We start from the raw sequence: 10,556 nt of genomic DNA on the forward strand, positions 1-10,556 counted from the left end.
ACACACCCTGAACTCTTGACAGACTTGGTGCTGTGACCACCTCCCTGGTAAGCCTGTTCCAGTCACTGACCACCCTCTCAGTGAAGAACCTTTTCCTAATGTCCAAGCCGAACTTACTGTGACGCAGCTTCATTCCGTTTCCTCATGTCTGATCGCTGGTCACCAGAAAGAGATGATCAGCACCCTCCCAACCCCCTGCTTCCCCCCTTGAGGAAGTTGTAGACTGTGATGAGGTCACCCCTCAGCCTTCTCTTACCCAAGTTGAACAAACCAGCTGACCTCAGCCACTCCTCATAAGTCTTGGGCTCAAGACCTTTCACCATCTTGGTTGCCCTCCTCTGGACATGCTCTAATAGTTTGATGTCCTTCCTATATTGAGGCACCCAAAACTGCACACAGTACTTGAGGTGGGGCCGCACCAGTGCAGAGTGGGACAGTTGCGTCCCTTGACTGGCTAGTGATGCTCTGCTTGATGCACCCCAGGACACAGTTGGCCCTTCTGACTGCCAGGGCACACTGTTGACACATATTCAACTTGCCATCAACCCAAACACACGGATCTCTTTCCACAAAACTACTTTCCAGCCTCTCATCCCCCAATTTGTGTATATAACCAGGATTATCCCATCCTAGGTGCAGAATCCAGCACTTGCTCTTGTTAAATTACATATGGTTGGTGATTGCTAAGCTCTCCAGTCTATCCAGATCTCTCTGTAAGGCCTCTCTACCCTTATGGGAGTCCACAGCTCCTTCTAAATTATTTAATGTACACTTGATTCCTGCGTCCAGATCATAAGGACATTAAAGACCACTGGCCATAAAACTCAGCTGTGGGGAACCGCGCTGGTGACTGTCCACCAGCCTGTTGTCACCCACATTTACCATAACTCTTTGAGCCCAACCTATCAACCAATTGTTCACCCATCATACTATGGACTTGTCTAGCTGTACGCTGGACATGTTCTCCAGAAAGATACTGTGAGAGACAGTATCAAAAGTTTTACTAAAATCCAAAAAAACCCCCACATCTACTGGCTTCCCTTGGTCAACTAGATGGATGACTGTCATGAAAGGAAATTAAGTTAATTAAACACAACTTTCCCCTCATGAACCCATGTTGGCTGTGACCAATGACTACATTGTCTCTCAAGTGTTTTTCAGTAACTCCCAGAATAACCTTCTCCATAATTTTATCAGGCACTGAAATGAGAGTGACAGGCCTGTAATTACCAGGGTCTTCCTTCTTACTCTTCTTGAAAATTGGGACAATTTTCTCTGCAGACTCCTAAGACTGTTGAAAAATAATGGAGACAGGTCCCACAATAACAACAGCCAGCTCTTGCAGTACCCGGGGATGAATTTCTTTGGGCCTCATAGACTTATGCACATCCAGCTGGAGCAGCAAGTCTCAAACAAGTTCAGGGTCGGCTGGGAGTTTACTATCCCCTCCAGTTACAATCTTCCAACACAGGGCTCCAGGGGTCCCAGGGCCCATCCTCGGTGTTGAAGACAGAGGCGAAGAAGGCATTGAACGTCTTCGCTTTGTCTACTTCCCTATTTGTGAGGTGACTGACCTCATCAAGTAACAGACCAATGTTATCTCTGATCCTCCTTTTGCTGTTAACATATTTGATAAACCCCTTTTTGTTGTCCTTCACAGTACTCACCAGCTTGAAATCTAGTTGAGCTTTGGCCGCATGAATTTTCTCCCTGTGGTGGTGAAGAGCATCTCTGTAGTCCTCCCATGTGGCGTGTCCTTGCTTCCAATGTCCATAAACTTTTGTTTTCTGCCTAGTTCTAGAAGAAAATCCCTGCTGAGCCAAGCTGGCCTTCTGTCCCACTTTCTTCACTTCCGACACTTTGGAATTGCCTGCTCCTGCACTTTTAAGTTAAATTCTTCACTGTATGCCCCTATATGGATTAGGACTTGATTTTAAGTGCTGAATTAAAGTTGTGACATTTTACCTATGCTTCTTTCCTTTTTTGTGTTGTTCCTTTAAATTGGTCTTTAATTTTTGTTCTTAGTCTTAGCTCTGGATGATGTAGTCTTACTTGAATTGCTCATTTAAGACCTTATTGAGCAGCATACATGAATACAGTTGCTGTCCTCACTGTGACTGCACACATCTGCAGAGCTGTGCCAGTGGACCATGAGGTCTTTAAGGCAGGTTTTACATGTGCCTTACAGAGTATGTTGTCAACCAATAATAAAGCTGTTGACCTGTACTTACTTTCAGGAAAGCATCAGAAAAGCAGCTACTCATAAAGCTGAAAACTAGCTTTAATAATGGGAAGAAAAAAAAATCTGAGATAAAAAACCCAACCCAGCTGAAAAATTGCTGAAATAGGTAGTGCTGAAGTGGGATAGCTGGAAGATGTGTTTGTAGAGAATGTTTTTCAATGACTTGCTTCTACGTCTAGGCCTGCTTTGGGAGTATGGTGGAGAATGGGATGTCCTTTCTTCAGGAGTGGTGCTCCAGCAGATAAGGTCAGTAGCTAGTCATTTTACCTTTTGGCAGTACATACCAATTGTTTCCTTTTTTTTCCTTAAAGAGAAAGAATTTGTATGTGCAATTTTGCATCTGTCTTGGAGATTTGTGTTCTGAATGCCAATGCTGGTTATCATCAGGAATAATGAAAAATGTTTGGAAAAACAGTTTTAAAATCCATTGGAACAAATGCCACAAGGATATTGGTGCTGACAAGTAACAGTAGAAGCTAAAAAGTCATTTGTGCCTAACAGGGAAAAGAGAACTAAGATGTACTAAACATCATGGAAGTACTGAATCCTTTTGTACTATTCAGTGAGGTAAATGCAGACAAAGTACTTGAAAACATTAATTTGTGTATTAGTAAGACATACAAACCAGACTTTTTGGCTTTCTGTGAAGGCAAACAGGAATTGTCAATGACTACGTAGTCAAAAGGATGTTCAGTGAATTTAGTAGGGCAGTATTAACAGCATAACTGAGTACTTTGTAATAGACTAGAATTCTCCCAGAACATCTCTCTAAAAAAAAGCAGTTTTCCCATGTCTCATAAAACTTGCTAATGAGAATTGATTTGTCTGAAGTTTTGCCCGGTAAATCTGTAATGGAGCAAAAACTTGAACACAAGCTTCCTAAGTTATAGGCCCTTACTTTAACTATTCTTCCATCCCCAAGAACGCTGAAGTAGAAGAACTCTAAATGACTCTATTTCATTCTTAAATTCCTATGAATAAATCTTCTTTCATCTTAAATTCCTATGGGGTTTAGGAAGCAAAACCCAAACTACTAGAGATTATTAGCTGTGTGGCTAGTGTAAAACTGCAGGCTCTGTTTTCATGTGGTATTAGGCTGCATTCCTTTGTGAGGGGAATGTAGGAACACTGTACTGCAGAATAACAGCAGATGACCTCATCTTCTGAGCTGAAGACTGCTTAGAGAAAATAAAATGATGTTCCATTAATATGATGAGACAATGCTAAGAATGCAAATATGTTGCAACTTCTTAAAAATGTATATTATGTATGAATATGATTAAATATGTATGCTATCCATTTTCATCTGACTCATCAGTCTGTACAGTGACCTCTTGTCCCCTAATCTTTCTTTTTGGCTCTATGCTCAAGGTCCCACTTACAGTGGGAAGGGTCTTTTTTTTTAGGACTTGTCTCTCTGCTCAGGTGGTATACCAGGTAAATTAAAGCTATGAATTTTTACCCGATTTATTTAAGTTACTTAAACCATTGAAAGTCTTTCAGACCATTTTTTCCCTGATGCACGATGAGTTGTTTTCCTTTTGCATTTCCATACCTCAAAGATTGGTTATATATAACAGAATCATAGAATAGTTTGTGTTGGAAGGGGCATTAAAGATCATCTAGTTCCAACGCCACTGCCATGGGCAGGGACACCTTCCACTAGACCAGGTTGCCCAAAGCCCCATCTAACCTGGCCTTAAACACTTCCAGGGAGGGGGCATCCACAGCTTCTCTGGGCAACCTGTTCCAGTGCCTCACCATCCTCACAGTAAAGGATTTTTTTTCCTAATATCTAATCTAAATCTACCCTCTTTAAGTTTAAACCCATTCCCCCTTGTCCTGTCGCTCCATGTCCTTGGAAACAGTCCCTCTCCAGCTTTCTTGTAGGTCTCCTTTAGGTAGTGGAAGGCCACAATTAGGTCTTCCCCGGAGGCCTCTCTTCTCTGGGCTGAACAACCCCAACTGTCTCAGTCTGTCCTCATAGGAGAGGTGTTCCAGCCCTCTGACCACTTTCATGGCCCTTCTCTGAACTCACTCCAACAGGCCCATGTCTTTCTTGTACTGGGGACCCCAGAGCTGGACGCAGTGCTCCAGATGGTGTCTCATGAGAGTGGAGTAGAGGGGTAGAATCCCCTCCCCTGACCTGCTGGTCACGCTGCTTTGGATGCAGCCCAGGACATGGTTGGCTTTCTGGGCTGCAAACACACATTGCCCGCTCATGTTGAGCGTCTTGTCCCCCAACACCCGCAAGTCCTTCTCTGCAGGGCTGCTCTCAATCCATTCTCCACCCAGCCTGTAGTTGTGCTTGGGATTGCTCCAACCCATGTGCAGGACCTTGCACTTGGCCCTGTTGAACTTCAGGAGGTTTGCACGGGCCCAGCTCTCCAGCCTGTCAAGGTCCCTCTGGATGGCATCCCTTCCCTACAGTGTGTTGACTGCACCACACGGTTTGGTGTCATCGGCAAACTTGCCGAGGGTGCACTCGATCCCATTGTCCATATCACTGACAAAGATGTTAGACGGCGCCGGTCCCAGTATTGACCACTGAGGAACACCACTCATCACTGATCTCCACTTGCACATGGAGCTGTTGACTGCAACTCTTTGAGTGTGACCATCCAGCCAATTCCTTATCCATTGAGTGGTCCATCCGTCGAATCCATGTCTCTCCAATTTAGAGACAAGGATGTCACGAGGGACAGTGTCAAATGCTTTGCACAAGTCCAGGTAGATGACGTCTGTCACTCTTCCTTTGTCCACCAACACTCTAACCCCATCATGTTCTCAGAGGCTTGGATAGTACATTTTGCTAAAATGCGCACTCTTATACTGATCACTAGATTTGGGACTTAAAAGGAGTTTTTCTTAGAGTGGGGACCTTGGCAGCTTTTTACTTTCATCTCTAGGCTAGAACATGGCTTTCCACTAGGATTCTGTGAATCTATTTCACCTAATTAATTCTCTTTGGTTGACAACACATGGGTCTGATTCTCCACTTGAGGCATCTGGTGGTGCTATCTGGAGAACACAAAAGCTTGCAAGTCATTTGGTTCCAAGTATATTTAACAAGGTGAAGTGAAGTACAGTGTGAGACTACATTTTCACAGTTTCATAGACTTTGACTGGATTCTGTGGGAATGTCCAAGTATGACTTGGACTATAATGTGAGGGGCAGAACACATCAGGCATAGAATAGAAATCCTCAAATACTATTAGAATTCTGGGCTTTTATTCTTTTTCAGTTTGGAGACAGTCATGTCTCTGAAAACTGTGACATTTCTGGTTGTGTCAGCAGGCTGCTAAATTAGTACTCAGGAAAACTCCTAAAAGCTGCATTGTGTTTTGAATAGAAGCTCTATTTGATTTTTTTCCTAGCACAGAAAATCCAGCATGTGATGGAGAATAAAAAGGAATATTAGAAATTTAAATGAAGGAAGAATAGATAGAGGACCTAGTATGGAATTTTAGTTACTCTGTTCCTACTTTGGTACAGCTCCATCAGCCAGTTTTCTGCACAGTTGTTTTCTTGATATAAACCAGGTCAGATGTCCTTGTTTAGCATCCTTCTGAGAGCAGTAACAGTCAAAAGAAAAACTTTAACTGGCAAATGAAGCATTGAATGTCTCATAGTTAGAGGAGGAAAGGCAGGGGATGAGGCCTTCTCTCAATTTTGTACTTTCTTTTTCTTCACTTTAACTGAACTTTGTATGCAAGATGAAATAAAGGAGTAAAATGAGATCAGCATTCTGCAGTAATTAAATACTGCAGTCAGCGCTTCAGATAAAACTGTTGGATAAAGAGGTGATGAGATAATCACAAAGCAATATGGTGAAAACCAGTAATACAAGCCAGGCTGCTCGGCACTCAGCCTAATGCCTCTTTCTTTGTTGGAGCTGATAGGACTGGTGTTGAGTAGCACAGTGCAGCAAGATACAGAAGGGCGATAACACATGGTGAAGGGGAGGAATGAATTTATATGGTTCCTTGAAAGAAAAGCAGGAAACTGTTCCGGGGAAGAGGGGACTTCTCCGGAGTGGGGGAATGGGGCCATATGACTTAAACAGGGGCCAGGGTCAAGTGATTATTGTGCCACTCAAGGGGTACTGTGATAAAATTCCAGAACTGTAAGGGGAAAAAACATGATATTCGGAAGAGAACTAGGGATGAGCAAGCAGCTTTAAGTATCCTATGTTGTAACACTCCACTGGAAAGATTTCTTAAAATATTTTTTTTATATTTGGATTTGTGATTTAGTGTGCCATGCCTTCCAAATTCTGGGGTAGAAATTATGCAGAATCTTCTTGGGGATAATAGGATTCTTGAATTTTTCTATACCTCCAGCAAGGTAATTCCATTTCCTATTACTCATTTCATTAGCTGTCTCTTTTTTTTTTTTTTTTCCCCTTTGAAAAGCTGAGGCAAAGAGTTTCTTTCTTGAGTTATACTTTGCAATGTATAGTAAGTTTAATTTTGGGGGGGAGGTTTCACTTTGTGTTTGCTCTTTCTTCGCTATGAGGATGGTGAGGCACTGGCACAGGTTGCCCAGAGAAGTTGTGGCTGCCCCTGGCTCCCTGGCAGTGTTGAAGGCCAGGTTGGATGGGGCTTTGGGCAACCTGGGCTAGTGGAGGGTGTCCCTGCCCATGGCAGGGGTTGGAACTGGATGGTCTTTAAGGTCCCTTCCAACCCAAACCATTCTATGATTCTATGATTCTTTTTGACCTTCTGTATCCATAGCTTGCCCTGAGCAGTTTCTTTTTCATTTCTTGTAAATTCTGCTATTTACCAATAGCTTTCCTGAGAAATATTCATACAGTTACATTTAGAAATTAACTTTGTACAGTTTTCTTGTTTGATTAGGGTACAGATTTGTGGTAGTTTTAGCATTTCTATTTTTGAAGAAGATCTTCTTTGATATTCAAGTCAGCTGGACTGAAGAACTCAAAGTGCCTAATTTCCTTAGAAGTTTATTTATATATTTTTTTATTTAGTCTTTAATTTAATTTATCTTGAGTAATTTGATTTATAATAACTAGAATTTTCATATAAGAAATGATGTAGGTTTGTAGGTAGAGGTCTTACCATTTATTAGCCAAATTAATAGAAAGGGTAACTCGAAACATTTAAGGAGCTTTGAAATATTTACTATACTTGTAGCTTCCCACCCAAAATTGGGATAAACTCAGGTCTTTGTCCTTGAGATTCTTGCAGTGTATATTCAAAATTTAATGTCTATGTGACAGTGGTAGATGTAGCAGAGAAAGGAAACTGTTTTTTCCATGAAGTTGAGTTGCAAATCTGTTCTCCCACCACCCCCCCCCGCCTCTTTCTATCCTGTTTCTCTTTGTTTATTGCTGTGGTTTCTCATTTAGTGTCATTGGAAGTTAAAAAGAAAAATTTGCTAAATCGGAGTGGAGCTAACCCAGATAAAGGCTTGCAGGCTTTGCTAGAGAACATGACACTTTAGTTGCTCATTTGTTGAGGCATGTTTAAAGCAAAATTAAAGTGTTAGAAGAAATGTGACTGAAAGAATGAAATTAATAACCCTTAGAGCTTTTACGTCTGTTTTTTGTCTTTGTTTCCTTATTTCTTTATGACAGCCTGCTGCAATTTCCTAACCCCTGTCTCTGTGAACACTGTCTTGTACAGTCTCCCTCTGAGAGGTACTGGAAGGAGCAGAGAAAGAGGAATGTTATCATCCATGCCTGTCCTATTTCTCCCGAAAGAAGGTTCTGTAGTTCTTGGACTGCTTTGGCCAAATAACAATTACCCTGTCATTTACTTCAGTTTCTGCCAAATTAATGAGATGTTACTTTCCCATGGTTATGATGTGGATGAAATCATAATACTTGAGATTTGCTTAGATGAGGAAGCCCATATAGGCAAGTATCTATGTAGGAAATTCTAATCGTTACCTTGCTTGTGCCCTGGGAACATCGCTGTCCACTAAAGACCTTCTGAAACTCTTGTTTGTGGTTGGTTGTGGTTTTTTTCTTCCAAAACAAGCAAAATTAAATAACTTTGACTCTTGTAAATGTTGTTTCTTCTCTGGGAAATGGCTAGAGGCATGTTTGCTTGCTTCTGCCTGTCCTCTCAGAGAGTGGAAAAATGGTTAATATGAAAAAAGAATGTAAAGTTGTGCCAGACCACATTTGTTTGCGCTGGCCTCAGGCAGAGGCTCTGAAAATCACTTTTGCTATACCAACAAATAAATCATTCTCAGCTGGACATCATGGAGAGCAAGAATTGTTCATAAAGCAAGAACTAAGGGGATAAAGCAGCTGAGAGTCTTTAAGATCCAGAGCTGTTGCTCTAGCGTGTGTGCTAAGGAGAGAATTTGTTACCAAGTTGGATTTTTTTTAAATAAAGTGTAGATCTGTTGCTGTATCACCACATTGCTCTAAGAAACCTCAACAGGAAAGACTTGGCTACAATTTCAGAGGAGTTTGTGTATCTAATCCATTTAGATTACCACTGATTGTGGTGATAGTGAAAGACCACTTTGTTAATAAAGCTTGAGAAGTTGCTTCTGACAGAGGCACTGGGACAGTCCCTGTGCCTGAGTCAGTAACTGGTAGTAATTGTTGCTGTTACAATGTCCACTGACTTTGGGTAATGTACTACCCTCCTGCCTTCCTTTTTGAATTTACATATCTTTTTTTTCTCGAGGCTATAAGATGCATTAATGGTTTCAGCTTAAGACACACAAATTCAGGTATCACCATGTGAGATGGGAGTCTCTTACTACAGTCTATGAGCAATTTGCTATCAGTGAATGAGATCAATTTTCAGTGTGATAATATTTAACTGAATCATGCTCAGATTTATATTACTTCTGTTAATACAGCCTAGCACACTTGCCTTCCATTTTTGCTTTTCTTTAGCCAGTTGCTTTAATAAATACGATGACTTTTAGTTAACTGCCTTAGGACATTTGCATTTAATTGTCTACCTGGACTTCAGTAAGGCCTTTGACATGGTCTCCCATAAGATCCTCGTAGAAAAGCTGGTGAAGTATAGGCTGGATGAACATACAGTGAGGCAGATTAAAAACTGGCTGAATCGCCAGGGCCAGAGGGTGGTGATCAGTGGACCAAAGTCCAGTTGGAGGCCAGTAACTAGTGGTGTACCACAGGGGTCAATACTGGGCCCAGTCCTGCTCAACATCTTCATTAATGATCTGCAAGCTTGAAGACAACACTGAACTGAGAGGAGGGGCTAGTACACCAGAGTGTCATGCTGCCATCCAGAGGGACCTCAACAGACTGGAGAAATGAGCCAACCGGAACCTCTTGCAATTCAGCAAGGGGAAGTGTAAAGTCCTGCACCTCGGAAGGAATAACCTCATGCACCAGTACATGCTGGAGAACAACCAGCTGGAAAACAGCTTTGCAGAAAAGGATCTAGGGCTACTGGTAGACACCAAGTTGAACACGAAGCAGCAAGGCGCCCTTGCTGCAAAGAAGGCCAATGGTATCCTTGGGTGCATTAGGAGGAATGTTGCCAGCAGGTTGGCGGAAGTGATCCTTCCCCCTCAGCACTGGTGGGACCACACCTGGAGTGCTGTGTCCAGTTCTGGGTTCCTCAGTATGAGAAAGACATGGACATGCTGGAGAGAGTACAGTGAAGGATCACAAGGATGACGAAGGGACTGGAGCACATCACATATGAGGGAAGGCTGAAACCTGCCTGCTCCTGATTTTTTTAGCTTCAGCTTTTTTTTTTTTCTTGGAAGACTACTGATTTGTAAATTTTCACTATTGCTTTATATCAGTTATTCATTTCCCACCCCTGCTGATGCTAGTTAGTAATTTTACATAGGTATACAGAGAGATTTTTGTGATTTCTTCCATGTCTTCTCTCAAGGAGGTTTTATTTTTGTTTTGATTTGATGTGATACTAATCCAGTATTTTTTCTCTAATACATTTGTATGGATGTCTTACATCCAATAAATTATTCTAAACAACTCACCATTACCTTTCTCTTTTTTCTGTTTATGTTTTCCTCAGGTGTGTGGGTTTTTAAGTGTTCATAACAAGAAGAGTCTCCCCTAAAGAATTTTTTTCCTAGTAATTAAAGTTTTGTATGTATTGTGTAAAACCTTTCTGAACCTGTATAAGCCTTTCATCTGAAAATGTTTGGACTAAACTTTGTGTCTGTCCAAGCTATATTTCTATGCTAAACTAAATCTTGGCAGCTGAAGCAGGCCTTGGCGAAGGTAGGTGATATTCCATTTTTAAATCTGGAAAAAGCTCTATAGTTTTCCTTAACTCAGCCTCCGCTGAATTCCATCCATTGAATTGTATGTGGCAG

Source organism: Grus americana, chromosome 2 (assembly GCF_028858705.1).
Source record: "Grus americana isolate bGruAme1 chromosome 2, bGruAme1.mat, whole genome shotgun sequence".
Taxonomy (NCBI): domain Eukaryota; kingdom Metazoa; phylum Chordata; class Aves; order Gruiformes; family Gruidae; genus Grus; species Grus americana.